At 38.1% G+C, this 26,885-nt stretch overlaps 1 long non-coding RNA gene across 1 annotated transcript; it reads left to right on the top strand.

Annotated features, from left to right (window-relative positions):
- Window positions 1-3,209: 3,209 nt before the first annotated feature.
- Window positions 3,210-17,751, top strand: LOC108889686 (uncharacterized). Its single transcript, XR_001962030.2, has 3 exons — window positions 3,210-3,509; window positions 15,889-15,988; window positions 16,493-17,751. It is a non-coding gene; the product is annotated as an uncharacterized LOC108889686 (long non-coding RNA).
- Window positions 17,752-26,885: the final 9,134 nt, after the last annotated feature.

The following is a 26,885-nucleotide window of genomic DNA, read 5'->3' as shown; positions in this document are numbered from 1 at the left end:
CAACCTCCAGTTCTACCACATCCCGAAGGTGTTCCATTAGATTCAGATCTGGTGACTGAACTCATTGTTCATTATACTTCAGTGACACACTGTAGTGACAAACTGGTTTTATGTTGATGAAACCACGACTTTTGCTTTATGACATGGTGCATTATCATGGTGGTCAGCAACAATACTCACACTGTGGCATTCAAAAACTGATTGATTGGTATTAAGGGGTGGCAAGAAAACACTGTCATGGTCTCTGAACCAGTTTCTTGTATGTGTGTGTGTTTCTCTCTCTCTCTCTGTCTGTGGCTGTGGGCGTGGCACTTCCCCGGCTCCTGCTGGAGGAACTCACCTGCACACCTGTCCAACATCAGCTCATCAATTCACCCTGGCCCAAATCGCCCTGTGTGTGTCAGTCAGCACAGTAGATGCACTCCGACCTCCTTGTGTTAAACTGCTTATGAACTTCAATTCTAAGTATTTTGACCTTTTTGCTAATCCTTTTTCCTGTGCCTGTCCCTTTCCACAGTCACTCCAGTCAGACTCCAGTCCAGGCCTCTGCCTCTTGTCTTTGGAACCAGTTTTTCCATCAGAGGACTTGCATTTTTTTTTTTTTAACTTACCCCTTGAGTCGGTAGGATGGATCTGGATCCTTCAATTCATTTCTGGTTATGACAAACAAGGTAGATGTCTAAATGTTTGCCAAGATTTATTTTGATTTTTGTCAGCTATTCTTCTGATAAGTTATATAATTACTAATTGCAAAAAAAAAGTACTACAGAAATACATTCAATGGAAAGTATAACAGGGAAGCATTGTAAGTGATGAAGATGACAACATTAGATTAGTAAATTATTACTTTACAAGTAAAACACTGCAATCATTCCTTTCACTTTATGTGCCCAAGTTTTAAAAAAAAGTAAAAGTTCCACTGGCAAGCAAATCTGTAATGTATCAAAATGTAATAACAAAATTTAACTGAGCTACTGAAACACAAAAATAAATTCCCCAAGATTCAAACAAAGCAGATACAAAACACTGCTTAGATATACAGTCTTAAACTAAACTACCTAAAAAATCAAGACAACAAATATGAGCAAGTATTTGATGCTGTCAGAACATGATAGTTTTCAGTACAGACACATTTTGGATGGCACCAAACACCTATAGTGGTTTGATATGCAGCCCTATCTACCCGTATGTTTAGTATTTTGTCTACTGACTGTGTCTTGCCATAATTTAGCATTTATTTATACTATGTGAAGTATGCATCATGCTTGTTAAATATTAGACTGCATTCAGACTAAAAATGTGCAGCCTGTTTTACGCGTTTGTCTCCAACCACACCTTTTCCCAAATACGTGTTTGAGTGTATCTTGCTGCGCACATATTCAATGTGAATGGTATTACTTTTTTAGGCATGCTGGATCACATGTGTCCATGTGAGCTCAGAGATCTAGATGCCAGTCACAAACTAGGAGTCAACAGGATAATCCCAGTTAATACTTTCACCCACTGTGAGGATATTACAGGTGAGAGGCAAAAACATATCTGAGATCCATCCATGTCTGATGCAATTCAAAATTATGTCCAGACTTGTAGTGTTTCTATAGGGCTTATGCACATAAAACTAGTAACCCCTTTGCATCAGTGCATAAAGCTCATCAGCAGAAGTGAATATGCATTTTTTTCTGGTATTAGGAGAAAAGCTGTCATCTGACTACACACACACACACACACACACAGACATGCACACACAGACGCACACTCACACGTGATTGTCTGCCCGTGTGCACATGGGTGCATCAGTGTGTGTATGTTATGTGTTTGTATTTTGATTCTAACATGAAAAGGCACTTCCACACCCATATATTACCTTCTAAAAATAAAGTCATGACGTCAAACAACAGTTATTTCAGTTGGTCAGCTGCCGTTTCCCCTCCCTCCTGGTAACGCACTCGATAACAGAGCAACTTTCAGGCTTAAAGAATAAAAGTATAAAACTGTGTCTTAGTGAAAATAACTTAACACATGGGACAAATGTGTGACAATTTATCTTATATTAATGATCCTATAAAATGCAAACAATTATGTTAATGTAAAATTTGAAGACTTTTCTCTTTCTAAACCAATAAAAGTAAGATCTAAATGGGTATTCAGAGAGCAGTTCCAGAAAACACCGAACATTTTTGTGCAAGCACATACCTTTTTTGTTCTCACACAGCATTTCTGCATCCTTTCTCGCTGTTGTTGTGGTGTGATGCAGCATCATGTGCAGTTGTTAATATACATATTAACAGCAAACATGATGTTCTCCTGTCCCACTGATTTACTCATAAAAGATTGATATGTTTCTGTGAGGCTAAAGTGTGGAAACAACTTTAGGACTGTTGCCTTGATAAGTATTCACATCACATATAACTCTCTGCAGTGAGGCTTAGATATGAGTCATAGTCTAGAATGGTAGGAGGGCACATTAACAGACTGCCTTTTTATTACCACTCAGCCGAAAACAAATATCTTCAACGAGTAGCTGAATGACTGTAGACCAATAATTAGGAGCTGCCTAATTAAAGAAAATATTGGGGTACTTATATACATATGGTATAATATAAAATGTTGACTTCAGCTGTAAGTGGTGCTGGAAAAGTGACTGATTTGAACAGTGTCATAAATCAGTGAAGGACAGACACGTTCAAAAAGTAATTTTAAAATCATGCAATCAGGTAATCCATCATTGTTTTCATGACATGAAATTTATTTTTTAGTGTGGAGGCTAAAATGTGCCAATGTGATAATTACTAACTTGTAAATACAAACTTATTATTCAAAATTATTTCACAGTTACAACTCATAAGTGACACAACTTAAATGTGAATACTGCAAATTAAAAAACATTAAAGTTGTAGATCCAAAATTATTATTTTTTATTTATATTAAAAAACAAAACTGTGAATTTATTTATTCAGTTGTTTATTTATTTGCCTTTATTTGATAGCTAATAATGAAGAGGCAGACAAGAAACATGGGGAGAGAGAGAGGGGTAACAAAGGTTTCTGGCCTGAGTTGAACCTGCGGTTATGTAGCCATTTAGCCGCCGAAGCACTCTAAAACTGTCATGACCCCCCTTCCTGAGAGACTCTGGTTTTTGATTTTACTTGGTTATCATTAGTCGTCTTGTGTTTTCTTTTGTTGTAGTTATCCTCCTGGTGTGTCTTTTGTGTCTTCAGTTGTCTTATTTTGGTATTCTGTTTCCTTGTGTTGTGTCTTATTCACTTCCTGTTTTATTTTGGTAAATATTTCCTGACTCATCCTTTGTGTCTTTACTTCCTGCCCACGTGTTTTCTGTCTCACCTGTGCCTCATTAGTTCATTAGTCCCTGTGTATATATAGTCTCGAGTACTGTGTTAGTTATGTTGTGGTTCGTTACCTTCCTCGTGTGCATGTGTCCCCAGTGGTTTTCCTGCGTTGCCTCCATGGACTTTGGGTTATGTTGGATTTACTGCTGCTTCTTTTGAACAGTAAGTTTTTGGTTCACTTTTTGTTCTGCTTGGTTTGAATAAACTATTATCTGTAAGCCTCAGAGTCTGCACTTTGGGTCCTTCTCCTGTTTCCAGAACCCCGAACGTGACATGGACTTCCTTTGGTGTGCATTGCCTGCGTGTCTTTAAATCAGAGCAGTATTTAAATTGAAGTGTGTAATTAAAAGGAAAAAAGTTTAGTGTGCGTGCTGCTGATACACTCCAATGGATCATATTTGTGGATAGGGAGAAACGACCTACATGCTCGTTTTAAAGTTGTTTGTGCTGGCCATTCCCTGGAATATTATTTGAGACTGGTCAAAGTCTATGTTTGTATGAGAATTTACTCTATGCTCAATTTGTCTTCGAGAGATATGACAAGACTGTTTAATCAGAATTACAGTGCAGTGAAAGCATTTGGAAAGGTCACAGGAAGTTTAGTTAACATTTCTAAATCCAACAATATTCCTTCACTGCCTCAAACCTTACATCTGCACCTCATCTCATCTCTGCCGCTCAGTTCCTCTGAGGATTCTCTCTGCAGAGATCACCTCATACCTCTCAAAGTGTGGATGAGGATGTGATCCTCAGCCTTCAGACCTGATTCCACTCATGGTGTGTTGCCTGCTTTTCTTGCTGCAGCTTCAATCTTAGAGACAATGTCCAGTGTGATCATCGTGGCAGCACTACAGCCATTGATCCAGAGTATAAATCCCAGTATAATACGAAACAGAACAAATAACTGCCCTCAGGACTTAAGCATTGATTGTGGATTCTTACACTCAAATGAATGTTAAAATTCCTAAAGTCAGTAAATCCACCCAAGCGAACGTTTCTTTTTGCTAGCAAACCGGCAAAAACTAAGAACACCTGTGCAGGTGCCAAGCGTGTGTAGGTGTCAGTATTCTTGTCTTATCTGTCTATGTTCAGAACCTCCCCTTGAGTTTAGTAGGCCATTGTTCATTAGAGATCTTTCTGATACTACAGGCTTCTGTAAAGAAAAAAATGACGACACAGCTGTTAATGAGACTGACTGAACAAGGCCAACTGCTTTAGCGTAGACATTCCAAAATGTGGCTACAATTCATCAGAGTCAATGAAACAACTTCAAAATGCAATCTTTGTGGGAGGGTGTTCATGTCAAATGGGGGAACAACAAGTGCTTTATCTACCGCTCATCATTTTCTAGTCAGAACTTGTGGAATTTTTGAAAACTTGAGGACTACCGCTGATGTTACGCAGTATTCTGTGACCGGTCAGATTGTGTGGCCTATAGAGGTGCAACAACAAAGTCTTCAGGTAACACTAACTGCATTATGCTTGCAGAAAAAAATCTGAAATTTATTTAGCTGATATTTGCTGAATGAATCCCCACAGTGTTGTTTCTACTTCTGTAGTTGCAGCATAGCATTAGTTTTGGGTCTGACAGGTGTAGATGTCTCGGGGGAGCAGACTGGAATCAAATGTAGATCGTGTCTTTAAACAGTTTTAGAATTGTCTTAACATTTTCACTGGTGTTTTTGCTTTTATAATGCAGAGCTGAAATATTTAATCAATTTGTCAAATGATGGAAAATGAATGTGCAAATATTTTATAATCAATTAATCCTTTGAGTCATTTTCCAACATTTGACATTTGCTGGTAACAGCTTTGTAAAGGTCAGTTTCTTGTCTCTATTCCATATCATTGTAAAACTGAGTGCATTTTGGTGTTGCTCTGTTGGTCAGAAAAACCACAGTGAAGACATTAGACTTGGACTTTGTGAAATTTAAGATAAAATTTTCAGCTTATAACTTTTTATAGTCTAAACAAGTAATAATTTCATCAATAAAATAAGCAACTGATTAGGGTGGACCATTGCCATCAATTAGAGTAATGTATGCAATAAATCCATTTAAAAAAAACAATAGAAAGAAGTGGTGATGGCAGAGCAGGTATTCCAAAACTGTAAAATGACACTGACCCTCAGCACTTAGCATTTTGACAGTTACAAGACAGAGCCGGTAAATGCCTCAGATTCCATGGAGAGAGTCCAAGTGACAGCACTTCAGATATTTTGAGGATGAGGAGCTGTTTCCTTTTGAAGAACAAAGCAAGAGCTCTGCTCCATATTCATCCTTCTTTTGTTATGTCTGCTGCATTTTGATGCCACAGAAAAATGTAAATATTGAAACTTGTCGTGAACTGCTGTGGGAGCAGGAGTCAAAGTCGGCTAGCAAATGGCAGTTTACGTGTTGTAGTTGTGAGAAACATATTTCTGAATGAGTCGTATATAAATATCTCACATCAGCTGGGTCAAAAAGACACATCACAGCAGAGCATCTTCAGTGAAGTATTTAACTGACTTCAGTAAAGCAGTGAGCCAGGCTGGTTTCAGTAAGTTGTGTTAACTTTTTCCAGTAACTTGTTTCACAAGCAATGGCCCTTATACACACACCCTTTCTTGTTCTGGCTGTTCATCCTACACCTTCAAAACATTGTGGAGTATCCTCATTTTTGTGACCATCAACCTGGAACCTGGAAGATTTTTTTTCATTACCAGAAGTCCTCAGTTCCTTTTGTGGTGTTTTTATGATAGACTTAATCTTCTGCAGGTATTTATGATAAGTAATTAAACTGATACACATACTGTATACTGTGTTTTTGTATTTTACATTACATCCATCTACCAGAATTTTGAAATCCAAACTGTGCATCTGTGGTAAACAAATCAATCTGACAGCGATGACGCACAAACAAGCAGTCAAAGGTATAATTTATAAATGTGTGATGCCACTCCACGTTCCATAATGCCACAAAGTTTTACACTTTCTTTCCTCCCATAAATTCACTTCATGCTAAATTAATTAAACACATCACTGAGTTGCCCTCTGACATTCAGAATCTGCCATTGACAAGATTAAAAACATAGAAAACGCTGCTAAAATGTGAAAGAGAAAATTTGCAGAAATGCTGTAAAAAGATTCAGCATGAAAACATTTTTAAAGAGAGGAAAAGCAACTTCAAGTGATACTTTAGAGACTTGTTTATGAATTGCTAAAAATGACACAGTATGAGTAGCAGCAGTGTTTGCAAAACTGAACAGTGAAGCAGATGCAGAGAGTCACCTTTAAGGGACCACCTCATTGCAAAATAACCACTCTGCAGTGAGGTGGTCCTTTTAAAGGACGCAAGTTGGGTCAGAGTATTGACATATGTTTGCCTGAACTGACTGGTTCTTATGTAGCGATAATGAAGGTTGTTTTGACTCAGATCTGTTTGTCAGTAAGTCAAAGGTTTTACACAGTTAAATGCAGAATGGTTGTAGCTGAGAAGACGATTGTACCTCATGACAAATGAGTACAATCTGTCCGTTTGTGAAATATGTGAGCACACTTTGCTTTGAACTGGATACAGATAAGGCTTGAGGTATAAACCAGAGACATGAGCAATTTCATGAGGTAACATTACAAATGATACTCCTGTTCTCACATTAGACGAAAGGAAGTACCAAAGGTTGTGTGTCTTTGTGTATGCAATGAGAGCAGTTGTACCGAGGCTGTGAATGAAACGAGGCGCTTGTAGCTACAGCAGGAGAGGAAGTAATAACTCTTAATGTTGGGCACTTGGGAGATGCACGAGGCCTCATTATCTCCCTAAATGCCTCAGGCTTCCCGATGTTCTCACCTTACACCCACTGCTGACCTATGACTCACCAGCCCCTTTATCCTCATAGTAAACCTTTATTGCATTACCTTAATCGTGAAGCATCATGTTGGAAGGTTGGAGGGCAAACCCCCGGCTCCTCATCATTTATCATCTCACCCTCGTCGTATAAATGACGTATACATGACTTGGACGATGTCTGTCTGGTAAAATACTGAGCATTCTTCCAGCATGATGTACAAAAAGAACCACTTCACTTTTATTTAGATTCACCAGAGTGGTTGTGGTTTTGGCTGACGTCCCTGCGTGACAGAACACAGGGCTGTTTAGAGACTGACGTCACTCCATTGAGATAGTCAATGGAGTGACTTTTGTCAGAACTGGTATGTCTCTGCACAATCATGTTTCATCTACTGTTGAGTTGATGTAAATGGAAATTCTCTTTTATCAGTGAACACTTTGACCCAAGTGATTCACAAACCAGTTTTAAAAAAAAAAACTTTCAAATCTCAATTTTAGGTTTACAAACCCCCACCCTACTCTCTTGATGCTCCTTAAAGAAAAAGATTAAATCAGTTTCTTTTGATTTCAGTGAAGGTTTAACCGACAGTGTCCTAGTTTTTGGATCAACAACTGTATCTCTTTTACAATAACCTGATAGAAAATGTGCACATATTATGACATTAAGATGTTTTGCTTGCTCTTACACAGAATAGATTACAAGGACAAGGTTGGTTTTTATCTTTCATGCAAAACATCACTCACAAGCCAATTTGAGTACATTTGAATGCCAAAGATGAACCAAGGTTTCTGCTGCTATAAAGACTATTGTCTTTCTCTACACTCATATCTCACTCACCTTTTTTGGGGGGGAGGGGCTGTTTTACATGTGAGTGAAACTCAGTTATTGAAGTACAAGATTATATTCAGCAAGGACACTCAGTTTAGTGAAAATCTGTCAAACCCTCAATAGTTGGATAAAATGTTAGATTAATTTGTGCATGTGACTGTAAAAATCTGTGTCTTTATAAACCTAGTTCCCTACATTCTCTCTCATGTGATAATCACTGAGAAAGCCCTAATTACTTTTTAAATATTTTATATCATTTGCAACAAGGCAAAATGACAAGAAGAATGATAACAGGCTAAAACCTGAGTTTCTATATATGTGTGCCAATTTCCAGAGGAGATGGGACTTTATCAATTACGATGACTAAAGATGGTTTATCTGGCTGCCTAATCTGATGAAATAAGCTTTAATACCTACATGAACAATGGAGCAGTAAAATAACCCTCTAATGTGACTCTGTACCGTCATGAGATCACAAAAGGCTTTATGATATCCACTGTTGGTATGATGTGTAGTCATCCAGCCATACTTATGTATGTTCAACACACACAGTTATGTAGGTAAACACATGGTGGGCCACTGGTAAAGCCATGGTGAGTTATGACAGAAACAAGCAATTCTGGTAAACTTGCTGGTTTACACGCCCACCTTGTTTCATCTGAGCAGAGCTGCTGGTATCATCAGTTTGTCTAAAATCCTGAATATAGATTCACACACTGTTGCAACAGGAGCCCCTAATGAGTCGTAAATACTATCTTTTAATTTAAGGGTGTCAGGCTCATCTTGTAGACCTGGCACCATTGCCTCCACTGGACTGCAGTACCCCCTTTTCACCACACAGGTAAACTGACATTTACAATATGTGACAAACCAGAGGGGCACTGTTTTCCTGTTTTGAAGAAACTCAGTGAAAACTGGGAAGTAGTTGGCTATGGTGCAGTAATATGAGTAAAGCGTCAATTATGTGACATATAAAATTATATTTGTATTAAAAGGACACCTGTAGCTTTTAAAAAAATATGTCCTGACTGCAGTTTATATTTTAAGAACAATACTGCCAAGTGTATATTTTTCTTCCTGCATGCAAAATGCTATACTACAAAACAAACAAAAAAAAAAAACAGTTGGGTTATCCAACCTTTAAAAAAGGGATAATCTCTTGAGTGCCATGATGCATGTTTCTTGTAGACCTGAAATAAGGCTGTAAAAATGTTGTAGTTTCATCTCTAATAGAAAACGGTGGCTATGGTCCGCTTGAGTTCAGTCAAAAGTAAGTTCCAGTGGTGACACATTTTCACAGCAGAAATAAATCATCAAAACATTCACAAAAACCTCTGAAGCAAACACTTCTTCAACATCCTCGCTACTTACTGGTGGAGTAGAGAAAACTAGATTCTCATGTAGAGACACTCTAGGACATACCTTTTAAATAAATATGACATAACCAGGACTCTTTACTGTAGGTGTTCTTTTAATTATTATTATCTGAGGATGGAGGGGCTGCTTTTACTTATTACAACTTGATTATCTTTAAAAATCCTGTCTATGTTCCTGGTTGCAGGGGTATAGTTCTATTTCTTTGCAAACTTCTGAGTATGTAAAATACTAGCAATATGGATGAAAGGTGAAAAATGTTAATCTACTTGATTTAAGGCACCGGCATAAAGTGTATTCAGAATTTCAGCATTCACACGTTGATTTTACTGAATTTAAAGACTGCATTTGAAGTGAAATGTTATTCATTAGTAAAGCAAATTGCTCCTGAGGAATTACAACATTATCATTTCATGGCAAACAAGAAGAGGCTCACTGAAACAACAAGGGATACGCCAGTCTTTGTAGGTCACCTTAGTTGTGCAGGAGTCTGCCAGTTTCTTAGAACCAGAGGTTTTCATCTCAGCCAGAGGCCACAGTCTCCACATTCCTTATTTCCAAGCCTCACTTCCGCTGATGACTCATCTCCCCTGCCTTATTACAGGGAGCAGCACTCACTCTCCATCGTCGGACTACAGGATTACTTTACTGCTCACACCTTATAATGAAATGGAGAGGTCGATGCAAAAGGGAGTGAGGGTCGACAAACTGATTGTAAACTGTTTCGGAATATCTGTTTATATGACTGAGGGATGCACATGTCATAGGGAGGTGAATTTATTGAAATTTACATAAAAGGTTAATTTACCCTGCAGCAAAGAAAACAATGCTAATAGATCATACAGATTACAGATGACATGAGGAAATTCTATTTCTAAATTCCACTAAAGCAGGTGCTTGATTCACTGTTCTGGAAACATGTATGGGAGTTGCTGGGACAGATGCTTGTGTTACTCAGATCATACAGGAGATGCAAAGATGTAAAAAGCCAGAGGTGTTCCCAGAATCAATGCATTACTTCTGTCTGTGCACCACACTGGAGACACACCATCTATTTACATTATAGTGTTGTCACAGTTGTCAATTATGCTATACCAGGTATGATGTGATAAGAGCAGTTAGAAAACAGAGAAAGCCACACTGTGAGGACTGATATTTTTAAAGCTCCCCCTGTATTTATAGGATTTGGGGAAAAAAAATCTTTCTTTGGCGACTCCTAGTGGCAGTTTAAAAAGACACTGTGCTTCATGGCAATTCATGCCATTAGTTTTCATCTGGAATTTGAGTCGTGTTTAAGGTTAATGAAGATTTATCTTCGCAGGAGAAGAAGAGCTCAGACAAAGTGTCAGATTGCTCCCACATAATTTCCATCTCCTCCCTTTTCAGCTTCGACTTCCTCTTACTGGACCTGTTACTGTGGAATCATATAATGGAATAATAATGGAAATTCCCAGCTACTGTTATGGTGCACTTCTTGATGACTCGCCCTTCCCCCAAGCTGCTATAAACAACAGGCAGACAAAAGTGGCAACCAGTCACTGAGAAGAGTTGAGCATCTACCAAACTCAAGACCCAGATATTTTTCTCAGGAGTTGGTGGAGACCAAACCAGAGTTTTTATAAAAAAAGGAGCGAAGTCATTAGGTGGCCAGAAACAAGACTATTCAGCAAGTTCCCCTAGACAACATATGTTGGTACTGAAGTGACAAAGCCCTTTAATGTTTAATTATAACAGGAGAAAAAGAGGAAATCAGGTGATGTTGTTATACAGCGACCACATCCACACAGGGAAGAGGTCAGGGTGGGTGGATGGATCCCTGGACATATCCACGTGAGACTGCTGTTCATTTCCCATTTTCAACTGACAGTCACAGTTGATCATTTTTTAAACCATGACTACAATCATTCAGTAACTGTAGCCACGTGCTTATCACTGTAAACATGATGACAAAGGTCCTTATGTCCTCACTGAGGCCCCTCTACCCCAAACCCTGCTCTAGTAGTCATGTAAACCATGATCTTTCCCCATACCTAACCACATTGTTTTTGTGCCTGAACCTAGCCATATAGTGAACTTGTTAGCAAACAGTTGCTTATTTATACATCCATGGAGTTGTTTTTGTCCACTCTATGGATTTCTTTTAGCTCGGTTTTTGGTCTCTACCTACTCCTGAGGGAAACATCTGGCTCTTTAGCTGCAAATACACCACTACATTGACTAAATACTTGCTAATTGTGGCTGTCTGCTGTTTGGTGTTAGTAGTTCAGGTAGTGTACAGTTCATATTTTGAGCTTTTTGCTTTGTCATATCATACAACAGAGTTCTTTTTCAAAAGTGATTTGTTAGTGATTTTTGGTCAAATGATGCTGTCCTGCCGATAGCATCAGATCAGAAAAGTTTTTTGGACTTATTGCCAGAAATATGACTTCAACAGGCCGATAAAGTTGTTCACTGTCTGTTGGATGTATAATTAGACAATACAAGTCAGCCATGTTCAACAGCTTTACAAGGTGATTACATTTTAGAACACGAAAGCGTCTGTCTGGTTGTTTTGGAGCTCTTCTGCCCTCTAGTGGCCAAAAATTGATTACTGCAGCTTTAAGTGTAGATGTCATCATCACCATGGTCACTGTTAAACTAACACTGCTGAGACTCCACGTTCTCAGAATTTGTACTCTACTGTTTATACATCTATTATTCATGTTTTATACTAACCAGACATGGGAAGAATTTAACTTTTCAAATATGCTTTAAATCTACTGTTGACTGCTGCCTGTGCATGCTTTATTGCCCTATTTACTGTATTTTCTTTATTTATCACTGGCACATGCATAGGGCCCAGTATGTTCAATAACCCTCATTCTCTCTTCCTTTATGATTTAATCAGTGAATGTTGGCAGGAGCCTAATGGCAAGGCCAGTGATGAGTCAGCCAGGCTGCAGTTTTGGGAGCTGGAGGTGAGAATAACACCGAGGGGAGGAGGAGGGCAGGGACAAAGAGAAAACACAAACAGAAAAGAAGACCGGGAATGAGGGATACCTTCTTGAATGACACTGAATTTGGAGGCAGGATTTATTTGTTTTTTGTTTTTTTTAAACCTTAGTAGTCACACAGCTTAAGAATTGTTGGAACGCAAAAGGTCTGTTACATCTTAAAACACCCCATTAATTGTCCTCTTTGAAATGTTTAACATCAGGATGACCACAAATCTTTGAAATGAGCAGATTTATTCCATACATAGTTCACATTCCAGTCCAAGGATGCCTTTCCTTAATCAGGAGTCTGGGTTGGACGTGCGCGACACTCCGAGAACATGATTCTCTGAGTGTTATTGAATCAGCTCTACTTGGTTAGGATAACATGAATGTAAATGTTGAAAATGTTTCCTTCAGAATGCTGCAGCCATGTTAGACACACTTATATACCTCCTATCAACCTGATGGATGAGCCAGACTTGTAGTACAGACTCTCGCATTCCTTCCATATCCCAACAAATACCATTATGACAGAAAAGCTTTCCATGCCCGTGTTTAGTCCGTGGCCTGAGGTCTTTATTTTCAAACATTTCAGTAAATGTAATGTTAATTATGGTCCCGTTTAATAGTTGACTGTATTTTCACTGCCTGAGGCATCTAGTGACATTGTTTGGGTATGACACACCACAGTTTAGACAGTGTGGTATTTTCATTCATAACACTCAAGCTATTCCTGTTCCTGTTATTGAACTAAAGACACCAAATATGTTCGAAGACATCCTTCAGCTGCTGCAGTTTATAAAAGCTTATTTTTATATTTCAGTCTCATCTCAAAGTTATCCCACATTTTAGAACAATGTCCATATTTGAACACTCGTTTGTTAATTTGTACCCTGACAACAAAGTGATGCCTTAAAATAACAACATGGATTTATGAGAACTTTGTGTTTGTTGCTTATTCAACACTGTCATCATGTCAGGGGATTACAGCTGAATAAGATACAACAGTAAAGACCTTTTTCTGAAAATGTAGGAAAAACACTGGTGTAAATAATAGAAATGAATGATGTCTGAATTCAATTTAATTTCTTCAGTTTCAGGGTCCTGGTATTATTCATGCTGGCTCACACTGTCCTGACTTAGTGGCACACCTGAACAGAATCTAGGCCTTGTTAATGTTATTAGTAACACCTGTGCTTTTCCTACTGCGACAAGTCAGAATGTCCTGAGGTGTTTAATTCATTAACCACGTAAATGCTAACTTTCTGACATATGACATAAAAAATAGAAGATATTGCAGTTTAAAAAACATAAAAAGAATCAAATTATTGTGCTGCACTGCATGTCTGTGCTCGTGAAGGTGTTTCTTCAGTTTTGTCAGACACTCCTCTTACAGCACAGAGAGATGATGATATCTGTCCAGATGCTATGGCCTTACGCTCTGTAATCCCTCCTAATCACACACAATTGTCTGAGTACTCACTTCTGTATATCTTTTTCACAGTAGAGGGCTTGTTGCAGAGCACAGATGTAATTTATAACATTAAAAATGACTGTATTACACTTAACTGAACTAGTTTCAGGACCTTGGTGTTGTGCATGCTCGCTGACTGTCAGGGCTTACTGGGACACTTGATGGAACTGAGTCATTGTTAATGAATTTTGCTTCATCTGCACTTTTCCTACTATGACAAGTCAAAACATCTGCAGTGAAAATGGTCTATTGAGAACCAGAATATTTACTGAAGGTTAGAAACAATGCATGTGTACTTCAGAGTCCTAGTTTACAACTACTACTTTGTGTCCCATTTGGCTATCATTAACATCAGAGCCTGATGGGAGTCCAAGCTTAAAGGAATAGCTAGTTGTTTTAGGAGATTTAGGGTTATATGAGAAGATTGATACTAATCTCATATCTGCATGTGGGGCTGAGGCACGACATGGTTAGCTTAGCTTAGCAGTAAGAATAGAATATAACAATATCTATATCTATGTGTAAATCAAATAGAAATGTGGAAATGAAAAGTAGTTCTTTTGCTGGTTGTATCATGCAACAATCTCTTGGCCAGCCGCAGTGACGTCCTGTGGTGTGAATGCCTGCCAACTTCAAAGTGATGAAAAGACTCCAGGTTTGCGTATGGATTAAACAGACAAAATATAACATGTTAGTTATTTGATTTATTTTTTCTTTTTTTTCCAGGTTTGATGCTAAGGTAAGCTAATCGGCCGCTGGCTGTAGCGTCATGTCTGGTTTACGGATGTGTGGTATCCATCTTCTCATCTAACTCTTGACAAGAAAGTGAATAGGAGTATACTGTTTCCCTTTAACTGTGACATGTGACATCTGTGACATTTTCTACTTGAGCTGAGAATGCACTCGCCTGCTAAGGTGAATCTACTGATTCCCAGTTTCCTCACTGTGGTATGCACTTGTGCCACTCCTAACCCTGGTCCTCCTTTTGAGTATCAATATAATATAATTTTAAATAATATCATAATCAGTGCAAAAGAATTCAAATTTCATTTCTCATCTGACAGATGTAATTACAACACTGGTTTTTGTCTTAATCATGTCTTTCTGACTGAAGGAGGGGCTGAAACACAGTCAATTAAAACAAGTGTAGAATCATTAGGAGGGTAAAAACCCTCTTGTTCTGTTGTTCACAGACCTGTTCCTTACTCAGCCTGCACTCATGCAGTGTTCTTGTGTTTTTCTTTTTCCTTCTCAGTGGCCACCTTATCACCACCCCCATCGGTGATGATAAGGTGGCCAGATTTCTTGCACTCATTATGAGCAAGAACTTGAAGGTGTCTCTCATTCATTTTAAAGTAGCCAGAATGGCTCATTCTGTGTTTCTGTCTGTGCAGCCACACCTGAATATAGCAGATGTTTGTAAATTGATATGACTCATATGAAATCCAGCTGGTGTCTGTAAGAAACTTTTTTTTCATTGAAAATGTCACTGACATATAAAGGCGTGAAAATATGTGAATCTGAATTAATTATGTATTTGAGATCTGGGTATGAAATGTCATGATGACATGGACTGCCTGTGAGCTGACTTTCAAAGAAAATGAGGATGAAGCATGAGCTGAGGTGTTGGATGGTGGACAGAAGTACCAAGTGTGAGTGTTCAGTGTGAGAGAAGGAGCTGGATCATATCTGACCATTAGGCGATGGTGCGATGTTGATTATTCTGTGCCTTTGATAGTTAAGTGCTGCTGTTATTGACAAAACAAGTCGTTTGGTCTTGAGTTCAGCTTTCGAGACTTTCATAAAACGGTAAAATATTCAGCCAAACACGAGACAACACCACTCATTTCCCAGTATAGATTTTCTTAGTCCAGGAATGTAATAGAAGTGAGTGTCAATACCTTGAAACAAGACAGAGTGGGCAGAATAGACCTTGACTCTGGAAGACATCTCACCCCGTGGCAGGTTTTTTTTTTCCTGGTGATGTTAACAAATACAGTTGTAAGACTTCTTAATAGAAACTGACTCTTTTTTTCTTTTTCTTTTTTTTTTTTTTTGTAGTGGACTAACACAGGTGCAGCCCTTTTCAGAGGCTGAATTTTGGAGGAGGCAACCCACAAAGATGTGTCCTTCGATGGAGCCCAGTAGCGAGGCTGAACAGGTGTGTTTGCGCAGTTCTTCTTACTATGTGAATTCAAAGGTTTCTGTCATAGTTGGCTTTAATAGCATAGACATGTGGTGGACAAAATCCACAGTCCACAATAATATGAAGCTTCAGCAGTCTGACAAAAAAGTGTGTATCTTCCAAAATTACATTTATTTATATTATTTATTATTTTATATCTATATTATTTTTAACAAGATCTAATGGGATTGCATATAAATCACACGCCACTTTTGGGACATTCTGTGTGTCATATCTATGCATTTTTTTGCTTTTGCGTGTCATTTAAGTAAGAAGAAAAATGAACTTGTGAACCAATGTAGTGTGATGTGTTTCAGTGTTTGTTGAATATATGGGTGCAAATGTGCTTGAGGTAACCAGGAACATTTAAGATGATGATGAGAAATGAATTAACAGTTAAAAAAACATCAAGTAGTACATTTAGTCGTAACCCTCTATCCATTCATTTTCTGGAGCTTATTTTGTTTGTTGTAATTGGAGGTTAAACAAGGCAGCCCACACGTCCGTCTCCACAGTCATGTCTTCCAGTTCTTTCTGGGGAATCATGAGGCATTCCCAGGCCAGATGGACACGTAATCCCTACAGGATTTCCTCCAAGTTGGATGTAGGGAGGTGTCCAGGAGGCTTCCTGATCAGGTGCCAGAACCACCTCAAGTGTCTCCTTTCAACAGGAAGAGGATGAAAAAGTCTCCATGAACAGTAAAATCAGCGGTACACTGTGTTGTTCATCCTAACCAAGAGGGTAATGAACGCCGCAGCTTCTAAGGGCTGCTGTTGGACTCACATCCACACCTGAAATCAGCTGAATTTTTCCTGCATGTCTTTTAACCGTGGGAGGAAAACTGAGCAGTTGGATAAAAGTGCAAGACACTGGGAGAACATGTAAACTCCAAACAGGTCCCATGGCGTTCCTTCTATGAGCAACAAGGCGACTGTGCTGCCCCCACAGTGAACATGACAATGATTTGCTGTGTGTCCAAAGACCCACTGAAGAAATTCTCAATCCCACGACTCTAATTAAACACACAGCCGGCCCACACAGGTGTTTTCACCTGAACGGCCTCTTTCTCAGACATGTGTGGGCTATGTACAGTGCTTCACTGAGATCCTCCTCATTCTCCTGCTTATTTTGTTGTAACTTTTATGACAGTTTACACCTTTATCATTTTTATTTCTGCATGTCCACTTTGGCCATGCCACAAAATTTTCATTATAGCTCCACCCAGCAACAACTTGAGCAGAGGTCTAATCAGCCAGAGGAACTAAAAACACCTGTGTCGGTGTGCAGGGCCTTTATTAGAAAATCATGCCAAAGCTATATCAGTCTATTTGGACCTTTTGTAGTGGACTTTATTCAGGTTTCAGCCAGAAGGCAGTCTCTCCCCTCTAATTAATAAAAACACTGCTCCTGGGCTTTTCCTAACTTCATGAGATGTGAGCATTTTACTTTTTTCACCTTTCTGCATGAGCTTCCTGTGCGTTTTAAGATTTTATTCCTCAAGGCCCAAATTTTGATCCACACCATCACAAACCAAAGCATAATATTGAAACCATGGTCCTGAACTCTTAACTTAGAATAGAATAGAATAGATCTTTATTGTCACTGTTCCAAAACAATGAAACCCCATTTAGCAGTACAGATAAATATAAAATGTAAATATATGTCAAAATCTCATGAAGTCCAGACTTTACTAACTCAGTGATCTGATTTAACGAGTTACCTATATATATACACCACTTCATGTGTGAAATATAAAGCCACAGCCAGTAGCACTAGCTTATAGTCCAAAGACTGGGAACAGGAGAAACAGCCAGCCCAGCCCTGCTGGAAGGTACCAAAAAATGTTTATTTGATACAGAAACTGAGATGTAAAAACATTAAGGTTTAATTGGAAATAAGCAATTTTCCATAAGTGTCAGATTGTTCCTTTAAATGCCTCATTTTATGGTTCCATAGAATAATTTCTATCATACCTCTAAAAAATGTCACTATGAGGGGGATCACCCTAACAATTCAGCCAACGAAATCAGCCCACGTTTTTGCAGGTCTGGTCGAAAACACCAAATCAATTTGAGGCCTGAAAATTCCCAGATTGTTTGAGCTCATCAACAATCAAATCCTTAATAGATAAAAATGTCATATTTGGGCGTGTAAGCTCTTGAATTGGCCCCATGAAGCTCATACTGCACAGACGGGAAGAGAAATCAATGTGCTTTTAGACTTTTTGAGCTTTAGTAAAATGAAATAAAATTCACAGTTTGTTATATTTTCCAGTTCCTTTAAATGAATTTTATTTTATCAAACGTTTTACTGGAGCTTCTGTTTTCAGTGACTTTCCACTTTGCTAGAACCTACAGTAAACAAACCCTGAAAGCTTGAGAGCTAAGAAAAAATATTTGCGGGCCAGATCTAGCTCACCAGCTGCCTATTGGTGAGGCCTGTTCTAGGGACACAGGAACTTGTTACATCTGTTGTCTGGGTGCTGTGACTTTTATCTTTGCACTCCTCTCTATTTGCTCCTCGTACTGTCAGCCATGTGGGAATTTAAGGTTCTTATATTTCTAAGTTAATATGGATAAAGTTTTAAAAGGTGAATCAAAAATATAAGTAGCTGTAAAAACCTATATAGTTGGAGCTGCAAAGTGTGGAAAAAAAAAACTTGGAAAAAGAGGAGATGTGCAGCAGATTGTGTCTTTAGGTCTGTTTCTGGCACAGAGACGGACATAATCACTGTTAACTCCTCCTCGAGGGCTCTTATGGGGACCATTTTTTGGTACAGAAAATCTTCTGTAAGCTTCACTGTTTCAATTTTACAGCAAAGAAAAATCGTTTTATTCCGTCATTAATCCACATAAATAGAGCTAATGCATTATCATTTACAAGCTGTTCCCAAGCTTGATGCATAAAGCAGTACGTTAACAGTGTAAGTAAATAATCAGTACTTTGTTATTAACAATGAATCACATGACAACCTGAATGTGAAAGGGATCACTTGTAATGCAAAACCCACAGAGAGTTCTCACAAGACTGTGGTTCTAACAGTTACTGTAGTAGTCATTCATCTCACTGTCATGGTTTTAATGTTTTCGTTCATTCTCACTGTTCTCTCTGCATCGTCTTTAGTCACAGGAGGCAGCTGTTTTCAGTGAAAAATCTCTAAAAACTCACTGTATGCAGCCTGATCAGCACTAAATGAGCACACAGACACATACTTAGAGACTAGCTGGTGAACACACTGGAGTATTTGGCTGCTAAAGAAGCAGATATTTGCCCTAACGAGTCGCAGGAGGCCAAACTAGAGCTAAAAGGAGAGCGAATATTAGAGATACATTCAGCAGGTGGCCAGAAACACAATAATCTCACTCTGTAACTACTGGATAGTAATAAGTTGATATGCTGAACGGTTTGCTAGCATGTCCACCTTCTTAAGTCATGTTAATACGTCAGTGTTGTATTTAGTTTCTGTTTCGCTGCCCCCAAGTGGCCAAAAATTGAGTTATTGCAAGTTCAGGAGTTGGTGTTGGTTAATTAGGCTTGTTAGACAAACTCATTTTAAGACAAAAAAATTAAAAAACAAAAACCATATACGAAACAGACTAAATGGACAGTCTCTCTCTCACTCTCTCTCTCTCTCTGTGTGTATTTGTTTTATACTATGCAGTGTTTTCTGTTTTCGTCCATGTGTGTATTTAAACTAAATGGTGCCATTGCCTTGGACAGACTTTATCAATATGAGATTATAAGAATCAAGCCTGGAGCAGAGAAATATAACAACAACTGTGAAAACTAGCTTCATATAACCTTGTGCACAGTAAGTGTGTGTAAATGTGTGTGTTGTGTTGTGGATGTATTGTGTGCAACTTCCAGTAATCTTATGGAGAAAGAAAATAGAGGAGTAGTCCATCTTGTGGTTAACAACAGTTATGAAATAATATGATTAAAGCGCATAAAGCTCTCTTTTATTGTAAATGTGCAGATGATTAAGCTTCTATGTGGAGCACATGCCAAAGTGTTGCAAAAACAAGGACAAAAAACGAGTTTGCCTCATCACCCCTTATTTTACAAGGCTTACACACAGTTATTCCCTTTCAGTTCCTCTGCATTTCTTTGCTTCATGATTCCTTTATTAACAGCATCTCATCAAACACACAAACGCCTAGAGGTCTTTGGGAAAGCCTTGCTTCACTGTGCTGGCAGAACGATGTGCGCAAGAGAGATCCAGGGACGTGATTCAGCCCTCTGATGTCTCTCATGGAGGACATCGGCTGAGAAATTATTAATTAGTTTTGCACAAGAGTGGTAGGCTGGAAATACTATCCGCTATACTTAGGGCTATAAACTTTGGCTCCTATAGAGTGGTATGGTTTCTCTCAATGGACGGGGGGAGGGGGGCCTTGTTTACAGTTTTTATATTTAAACTGTGTATTCCTATCCATTGTATTAGTGTAATGGCTTACAGTAATGTTATTTGTATACCACTGGAAGACAATGTGGTAGAAAAGACCTCAGTAAATCAATCTCATTTTCCATGTGGCAGACAAGATAACACTGAATGGTAGAGGAATTAAACTTTCATATACGTAAATCACAACTATCAAAGCAGCTACAAAAGTGATGTGAGTCAGCTGTAAAAGCAGTCTGATAAATAGCACTTAAGCAAAAAGGCTTTAAAGTAATAAGGAGCAACTAACATAGTACCAAAGATTCTGAAATTATTTAACGTGTCGGTGAGATTTCTCAAAGCTCAACAAAATGTGACAAGATAAATACAAATAATAAAAAAATAAAGAAAATTACAACTACATCTAAACCTCCCTTGTCTATACAATTGCATTTTAATATTTTAACTGTTATTCAAATTGTCTGCTCTTTTCTTTTTTTTTTAAATTGGAACACTTTCATTTAGATTTTGTGTGATGACAGATGCTGTAAGTAGCTGAATAAAGTTGAATATTATCACATCATTAGTCATTTGCTTGTCTTTGTATTTGTTTAATTTAAAGGTTGACTGACGTGCAGCTGATTGCGTCCGTCTCTTCTTGTCTTGTCACCTAGTTGCAGTTATTCATTTTTAATTGCACCAGGTAGAGATAGGCAGGAGTTTAGGGAGTACAGTCAGACAGAAGAGCAGTTTGTCTCTGACTGGTGAAAATGAAAAGTCTTACTTGCCCTGAAATGAACTCATGACTGATGGAAAAAGTGCAGTACACAATGCTTTATTTTGTTTACACCCACTAAACCCTCCTACAGTATCTGATTCTCATAAAAGGCCCATCTCAAGTTCATAACGACAAACATCACTGACAATAAGTGAATAAATACTAGCATACAACTTTATGAAGCTTGAGAACTCCACTCACTTTCAGCTTCAGCCCATTTTTCTTGTTATTGACACTTGCATAGATGTACAGCATTGTCTATGGACAGAGCTGTGTCCACATGGCTTTTATTTATTTCATGTTTCATACCATTTCTGCTGCTTATTTGGGAACGAAGAGTAGAGGATTCAGCCTTGACATGTAACTCATTTCTTTGCTTACCTACCCACATTTTTGGGTTTGCGATTCACAGAAATTAAATCAACCAAATGTAATTTTGCTGAACAGCGGCCTCTGCAGCCACGAGTGGTAATTAACTCGTTAGACTCAGAGTCCAAGTGGTTAGGCGATTTTCATGTACAGAAAACGACTGCGTAGTCCCACTCACTGAACTGAAACATGACTGAATGGTGTATATTCTACATGCTGTATACACTTATTTTAAGGTAAAATAGTTACATAATGTTGATTTAATTTGCATATTCTCTCAAAATTCACTGAAAAAGCTCTAAAAAAAAAAAAAAAAAGCCCATTGTATGGTACCTACTCAGCACCAGCAGCAGACAGAAAAAGTTAGTGACTAGCTGGTGAATATATTGGAGCGTTTGGCAGCTGAAGGTCCAGATATTTCTCCCAGGATTCAGCAGAGACCAAAAACAAAGCTAAAGGAGAGTGAATATTGGATATAAAACAATTCCAGATGAATGATAAAGCTGCTCTGTAACTGCTGGATGTCAGTGATGTGTTTACCGCTGTATGAAACCATGAAAAATCCTCAAACATAGGCCCCATGTGTGGGCATATCTGAACCCAGAGCCTTCTCTCTGTGAGGCGACAAGACTAACTGCTGACTGTTGGCACCAGGCCATCATTAACGTAATATATTTATCAAGATGTTTAATTACATTATGCAACCAAGCCAAGCTGACACAATTTGCAGATGAAATTAACTAATATTAGACCTCAGAGGCTACAGTAATGTCAGTGTACAGTAACTAACTACTGATTAGCAGATGAATAATATCAAATTAGCCACTTCAAACAATGTTAATGCTCCATATTAGACTAAATTGAATTATTCTGGACTGTGTTGCCAATTGCTTGCCAGTAGATAGATAGATAGATAGATAGATCACAGTTTTAGAAATCATACTGTATCAATACTGTATATGTAATCTATACATTTATGCTGCCAGGAATTCACACACACGCACAGAGAGAGAGAGAGAGTCTGTGATCCTATATTTTGTTTGCTGAAAGTGCTTTAACAGCAGCATGTAAAAATAGGCTCAGAGGAGTCAGAATCTTTAAACAGCTCCTTTACAAGAAAATGCCTACAGTGCGATGCTTTGCTCGAATGTTCATGTACTTTTATTCATCTTCACATCATTAGGCCAGCTGTTCAAATTGAGCATGACTGACGCATGGTAATGTGCGAGCAATAAATGAAATGGTTGATTCCTATATTAATAGTAACATGTTTTAGTGATTGTGTCCACGTTTTGGGAGGGTGTGGTGACTCATATCTTGTTGACATGGAGACCAAAATAGCAGCCAAATGGAAGAGGACATTCAGTCTACCCTTGAGACTTTACACGATGGTGGAGAAAATGGAGAGGGAAAAGATAGAATGAGAGGAGTGACAGAAGGAGAGAGGAGAGGAGAGGAGAGCTTAGAGAACTATGAAGGTTTGTGTTGTATAAGCCAACGGTGAGTCACACTCATCGTTTGAATCTTGAGAACTAATAGAAAATCATTTGTTTTCTCTCACTAGGGAGTGGGTTAACTCTGCAAGGACAAAAAAGGAAATAGGGTGATTTGAGAAACAAGAAGGAGATGTCTTATGCAACGCATATCAGGGTCACTGCAGAGTGACAGTACACCAAGTGCATTACGTGCACTCGCAGTAGGTCGGGTGAGGTTCTGAGAGGTAGGAATTTTACTGTTCAGATGTGTCATAACACAGCAATGTGTCAACACTGCAACACATTTTACCACCAGGATGAACACTAGTTGTGTTGTTTAAAACTCAGAGGGAAAATGCTAGCAGCATAGCTCTATGGTTGGCAGTGTCAATGTGACAAAACGTTGTACAGGCATTCATGATCCTAAGAGGATGAATCCCAAAGACTTTGGTGATCTCCTGTCATTTCCTCTGGCTGCTCCATTTCTGGTTTTGAGTGAAATATTTCAACAACTATTGGCTGGATTACACTGAAATTTGGCACACATATTTATTCTCCCCTCAGAATGACATTTAGCAACTTTGGTAATCCTTTCAGTTTTCAGCTAGCACCACCATCAGGTCAAAGTTAGATTTTGTCTAATACTTTGGTTCATGAATAATTACTGGAGAGTAATGACATTTCCATCATAGTCAGCTATACTTAATGTTGGTTAGTATTGATTAGAAAATGCCAACATACATAATACATGTTTGCATCCTCACAGAGCAGCTAGCAAGGCTGTAGACTCTTGGTCTTGTTACATTTCCAAAACATTTGATCAAATTTATCAGGATTTCTGCACATGTTCAAAATGTAATATTTGATTTTTGCATCCTTATTTAACTTGGAGGAGGATAATGGGATTTTGTTTCAAGTTCTCTCATTTTTATTGGTTTGCATAAGGAGTCCTGAAATTAATCTAAGGAGTCACGCGTTATTGCAGGGTAGGAAATGGGAAAATAAACCAAATTCTACTACACTTTTTTGTTTTTTCAACTTTTCTGCCTAACTTTTCTCTAATTGCTGAAACACTGCAAAGTTTTACTTTGGGTAAAACTCTAGGGTCTAGTAGGAATGATTGGCAGAAATTGAATATAATGTTCATGATTTAGTTTTCTTAGTGTATAATCACCTGAGACTAACAATCTCTGTGTTTTTGTTAGCTTAGAACAAGCCCTCCATATCTACTCTTCCACAGAGCACTCCCTTCCACCATGTTGCACTGTCATGTTTCTACAATAGCCCAGAATGGACAAACCAAACACTGGTCAGGTGTTTTACCTTACCTGTAGAATACTGTAGCTTCTCTTACAAGCTTAGAAAGGGAGGGGAAAGGAATTCATTTGTTTGTAATCTGCAACCTCACAGCTAGATGCCACTTAGTGTTTTTTTTTAAAGAGAGAACTTTTATACTTAGAGCATAGCAAAAAGATTCATGTTAAAGGGACACAAGATGAAAAGGTTATAAACCACTGCTCTACATGAGTGTAAACTAGGTGACGGTGTGGTTTAAAGGTACCCTGTGGAGTTTTTGACCACTAGCTGTGCTATAGAGCAATATTTTTACTAGTGGGTTGGTGTTTTTATCTTTATTTTTTTATATCTCTCATATTGTTGCAGTTCCTCTGACAGAGTAATGCACCACAAAAAACATAATGTGCACCAACAAATGCAGAGTGTGAGCTAGTAAACATGGATCTAAACAAAACAGGATTAGACGCATTTTTTTAAATTGCAAATGTATTTTGAGAAAGAAACTGGATTTGAATCTTTGTGCAGTTTCAAAGATTCACACGCTTCATTTTGGTGAGAAACACTAAATATAAACATAAATGTGTTTACAAGAAAACTTCATATTGTGCCTTTAGGTTTTAGTCACCAACTCTTAAACTTTAGTATTCATAAGAAAGAGAGAATAAGAATGTGTTTTTGGCTTGCACTATCTGCTTCACACTTTCTCAGGGATTTCATCTGAACCTCGTCAATCCCCTTTATCCAGCAGGATCATATAACAATTAGTCATAGAGCAAATTTAAAAGTCCCACAGAATATTTTACACAGACGGTCTTCAGAACATATTTTATCGACACAATGCAGCATAAAATGTGACTGCAAAATTAACAATATTATAGATCATCCAAAAAGTCTTATATATAGCATTTATATTTACACATTATGAATCCTGACATGAGACTAATTCATAAGATTTCCTCCCCTGAAGAATCAGGAGATCCTCCCCAACATCAGTTTCAGAAAATCTAACATTTGACCAATTTATTGGACAGCTTTTGCTTCAGGTAATTCCATCCAGCAACAGTAAACAACCGACTAAAATGGCATTTTCTTTGTCAATAATTTTAGCCCAAACGTGTAACAAACTTGCAACCTTTTATCTGATTTTCATTCCCCACCCCCTACATTCTGCACTGTTCAAATTACACCACTGTTTCTTTTCATTGTCTACACCCAGTAGACTTTGTGGGCATACAAAAGGAAAGCAGCATGGTTTTCTGGTGCTCCATCAATTGCAAATGTAGTTCCACAATGAACAAGCAGGATAAGCCAAACCTCGCCATCAGCAGGACTTTCAGATTGAGAGGTTGAAAATTAATCTGACAGCATGCTTTCAAAAGACAGCCTGGAGCTACAGGACAAACATGGGCTAATATTTGTTTCTATGTTTCTCTTGCCTCTGTGGTTTTCAATTATTATGTTTTGGGACTGTTTGGGCAGAGTTTCACACTGGGTTGGTCTTTGTGGCTAAAAAGGTCCACATTTAATTTATCATCAACTGGGTGCTTTTCTTGTTGTATACTACGAATATTTGCTACTGATAACTGTAAGTAAGTGTTTCACTGCAAAGAAATGGGCAAAAGCTGATTTATTTTTAAGACATTTAACACATCTCAGACAACAGCAAGGTGCAATGTAGTGTTGGTAAAGATAAATTATTCATGAGCTGAAACAATAAGTCAATTAATCAATTAGTTGATCAACAGAAAATTAATCTGTTTAGATATTTTATTAATCATTTAAGTCCTTTTTTAAAGAAAAAGAGCAAACAATTAAATTGATGAGACACAAGAAAGAAGAGGATTCGATTCATTGAGAATTATATTACTTATTAGTTGCTGCCCTGTTATAAATAAGCTGTCATAGTAGACTCCAATTATCATACTGTTAAGTATGTTCATACCATTTATTATCTATTGATTGCATGATTTCATCCAACATGTATGCTTTGATGCTGTGAACTTTGGAGCGACACCATTTTTCCTCCCTGATGAAATTCCATGATAGTGCTTTCTTATAAATTTACACCCCTCTCACTGTACTCACTGTAGGAAAATCAAGATACACTGAGGGTCATGACATGGACAGTAAACCCCATCATGATTTATACTGTCACTACTGAACATTTACAGTGGTCAGTCTAATGAAGGCGCATCTTGTTCATCTGAGAGAATATTCTATATCAGACGTATGTCACCAACAGATGAGAAACAACAGTGAGCACTGTACTGATGCTAGCATGCTCAGATAGTAGAATATGGCTTGAGGGGACAGTGTCACAATGCGCATTTATGCAGACTGAGAGGATGAATGACAGGACCACATAGGCTGATCATGCAAGAATGCAATTACTGGACATGCATTCTGCAAGATTTTGAACGGTAATTTGAGGATGAAACATCTTAAGTTAGAGAAAATTTGTGCCACAATGTTCCTTTGCTGAGAGTCTTTGAACACAAAATGACAACTGAAACATAAGCACTAATACATGAGAATGTCTTCATTAACTTATACCAACCATGCTTTGATTAAAA

This window comes from Lates calcarifer, linkage group LG2, assembly GCF_001640805.2.
Source record: "Lates calcarifer isolate ASB-BC8 linkage group LG2, TLL_Latcal_v3, whole genome shotgun sequence".
Classification (NCBI taxonomy): Eukaryota; Metazoa; Chordata; class Actinopteri; family Centropomidae; genus Lates; species Lates calcarifer.
The sequence above is the reverse complement of the archived record's forward strand: the minus strand, read 5'-3'. Positions and strand labels throughout refer to the sequence as shown.